Consider the following 3,463-nt stretch of genomic DNA (forward strand, 5'->3'; position numbering starts at 1 on the left):
AATTTGCTAAAGTCACCAAAAGGGCCGAGGCATACTCTTCTCAGTTGTCCGAATACAATTCACTCATGGAGGAATTGAAGAATGACACGACCCGTCCCAAGACACCTACTAGTCCTAGAACGAGTCGTGCCAACCACAGACCCCGACTAGCTACGAAGTCCATGATCAACTTTCTTCTTAACTTTGACCTGATATTTGACTAACAACTCTGAATGGATGCACAATAAAATAATAATCTTAACAGAACAACCATTCTTACATCCATTCTATACATTCTATCAACATGGTGCAGATACAATTTCTTACCAACCAACTAAATTACATACAAAATGATATGCAATCCTTGAACTATCCTTGGTGGCAGAATCTGAACTACTATCTCCTTGAAACTCAGAAACTCAGATACTCAGGTACAGCCTGGGGGGAAAAGCAAAGCATAAACAGTGAGCTGGGAAGCTCAGTGAGTGGTAAGTTAATAAGAAAATAATTTCGTCAACTTTCTTTCATAAACAATTGAAAATTCAGTTCTTAAAACAAACTTCATAAAACTGAAGTAATAAACATTCTCTTTTAGATCTTATAAAACTTTAGCAACTAAAAACTCATAAAGACTTTCTCATAGATCAAACTTGTAACAACAATTTTCTTTCTAGGCAAACTGAAAAGACAACGCTCCCAAGCCCAGGATACATACCAGGATTCGGAATCCGGATTTGGCCCTAATCGCCTCGACATTCCTCTGCGTCCCCTGCGACCTAGTTACGCCAACTTCTCAACCCACATTCGAAATCATATAAAACATTCTTCTTCAATCATAAAACAGATAGAAAAAACTCAACACCACACATGTATCCACATTCTTTTCTGATCTACTGGCATAGAGTAATCTTAATACACACAGCAGAATAATTTTCTCAACACGTGGAGTCAAATGGTCCCAAAGACCTTCTATTTCTGGATATACTATAGAAACACATTCACATAGCATACGGGTAATCGCCTGGATACAATAACATGGTGGTTTGAAAACTTCTTTCTCAATCTTATAAACTGTTCTAAAATTCTTCTTTTCTTCTTTCTAAGAACATTTCTAACTTTCTCAAATCATTTATGAAATCTTTCTTAATTCTAAGAACATTTCATGAAATTCTATAATCATTTTCTGAAATCTCTTTCTAAATACTTTTTCATAACTTTTCTCAAACATTTCTCTAAATCATAAAACATTTCTCAATTCTAATAAACATTTCTAAATTCTCGAATAAACACATTTTCTTTCATTCTCAGCATAGATGCTAAATCATACATAATATATATAATTTCTCATAAATTCTGTAATACTAGATAATAGAAAACGTTTAATAAAGTAACCACTCACAAATCCTTTAAACTCGGTCGTACGCAGCTCCAATTCTTGTATGACCTAAAATATCGATTCAATACCAAATTAACACACTTAAATTCCATTTTCAACATAAACTTAATTCAAACTTTAATCACAATAACTTCAAAATAACCCAATTATCTAAATTCCTCATTCTATCTCTTCATTTAAAACCATCACTTATTCTCTCTCTTACATGTGGGTCCCACCAAACCCATTCACTTTCTCTTTCTCCCACTCCATCTCATGCAAAATATATCATTTCATTTCTTTTTTTTTACCTTTATTTAACATTTACTTTTATCCTTGATTTCTTTCTCTCTCTTTAACATCAACCACCCACAACTCTAGTCTCTCTCCTCATTTCTTCTACAGATTTCAAACCCACCATTAATTTTCACTTTTTCATTTCTTCTTCCCTTCTTTTGCCTCTTTACCCCATGAAACTCTTCTTTACCAAAACCCATTACATTTCTATTTTACAGCCATTAATTCATAACTCATAAACCCCAAGAAATCCAACAATGACATCTTAACTTCTATATACTTGGTTTCCCTCTCTTCAGTCGAGACCAACAACATCAATTCTACATTTCTTTTTCTTGTTCTTCTTACTTCCAATTCTATCCTGACAAACCCTAACTGATTCTTCTTTCACTAAATCCCAAATTTTGCCACACATAAGTAATCTTAAAGCATCCGCAGATTCACAAGCAAAACGAGGAAACCATGACCTCTATTTTAAATCGAAACCTAGTCACCTAAATATTCCATAGGAGCAAGCTTAATTACCAAAATTTTCTTCTCATCTCAGTTGTTGAGTTCTCCAATTCCAGCTTCAAAACCAAGGTTCTCAGCCACCAATTATTAGCAAACTTGAGCATCTTCTTCCCCTCCTCTGTTTTCTTCTTCCTTCCCCCTCTTCTTTTCGTTCTTCTTTTTCGTTTCCTCTCTCTTCACTTTACCTTCTTTTTTTTTTTCTTTTCTTTTCTTTCATTTCCTTTTCTTATCTTATCTTGTTTACACACCTGTCGCACATACCAAATCCCACACCAATACACGTATCACTTCAATAAAACAACCTAAATTTCTTTTCTTTTCTTTTCTTCTTTTTTTGTCTTTTTTTTCTTGCCAAAAGCCCAAAATGCCCTTATGAACTCCAACAATTCCAGTAAATATATTTTTTTTCCATTTTTAGAAATCAACAACAAATGGGTTCTTACAAAGAAGGAGAAAGAAGCGCTAATGAATGACAAAGAGGAATTCCAGACTTTGAAGCGTAAAACAATTGCAGTTTTAGCTCAAGCTGAAAAGAGCATTCTAAAGAATAATGAATACAAAAAACAACAAACTCGGTTGGACGAGGAAAACCGTCATTTGCTATCTGAGGTCGTCGAAGTGAAATCTAAAAATGAGCAGCTCAAAATTAACCTGACTGAACACAAGACTTCATTTGACAACCTTTTGAGATCTAAAGCTGAAAGGAGATCTCAAGTCGAGCTCGAGCTTTTGGAGGCCAAGACCAAGGTTGGACGGGTTAAATCAAGTCTGACTGAAATCGAGTCCAAATTTCGCAAGTCCGAGAAAATGGTTGTAGAATCCGTAACAAAACTGGCGGACTCTAAGTCCAGACTTGTCAACGCAGAAAACCAGCTAAGGAATTTTGACCTTCTCTACGAGACAATTTCTCAGTTTCCTGACTTTAAGGAGCTTGAGAAAGATTTGGAATATAATGGTTTGAGCTATGCGGTTTATTGGTTGAAAAGCCACGCACCCGATGTCAATTCTGTCCAACTAGTCTCTATGTTCGATCAAGATTTGGAATGTGTAATGGGAAAGCTTGCTGAGCGCACTTCCGAACTCGGACAACTTAATGAATATGAAGCTCAACCAGATAAACCTACAAACGCATAATGGAGCTACCAAAACAGTCGAGCTCGAACCTACGAGTTTGGAAGTGGAACATGGCTCAATTCAAGAGATTGAAGTATGTGGGGTCGTAGAGAATGTCGAGAACGTAGGCTCCGAACTAATGTAACTCGTTCAACACATGTAATTTTTTAATTTTCTTATTTTTCT

General features: G+C 35.5%; 1 long non-coding RNA gene across 1 annotated transcript; it reads right to left on the reverse strand.

Moving 5' to 3' along the window:
* Positions 1-213: 213 nt before the first annotated feature.
* LOC111023251 (uncharacterized) lies at positions 214-2,373 on the reverse strand. Its single transcript, XR_015788717.1, has 4 exons — positions 2,177-2,373; positions 1,379-1,423; positions 695-755; positions 214-417 (listed from the first exon to the last, which is right to left on the reverse strand). It is a non-coding gene; the product is annotated as an uncharacterized LOC111023251 (long non-coding RNA).
* Between the last annotated feature and the right edge of the window lie 1,090 nt (positions 2,374-3,463).

This window comes from Momordica charantia (genome assembly GCF_013281855.1).
Source record: "Momordica charantia cultivar OHB3-1 chromosome 11 unlocalized genomic scaffold, Mcharantia_2.0 BLBB01000011.1, whole genome shotgun sequence".
Taxonomy (NCBI): Eukaryota; Viridiplantae; Streptophyta; class Magnoliopsida; order Cucurbitales; family Cucurbitaceae; genus Momordica; species Momordica charantia.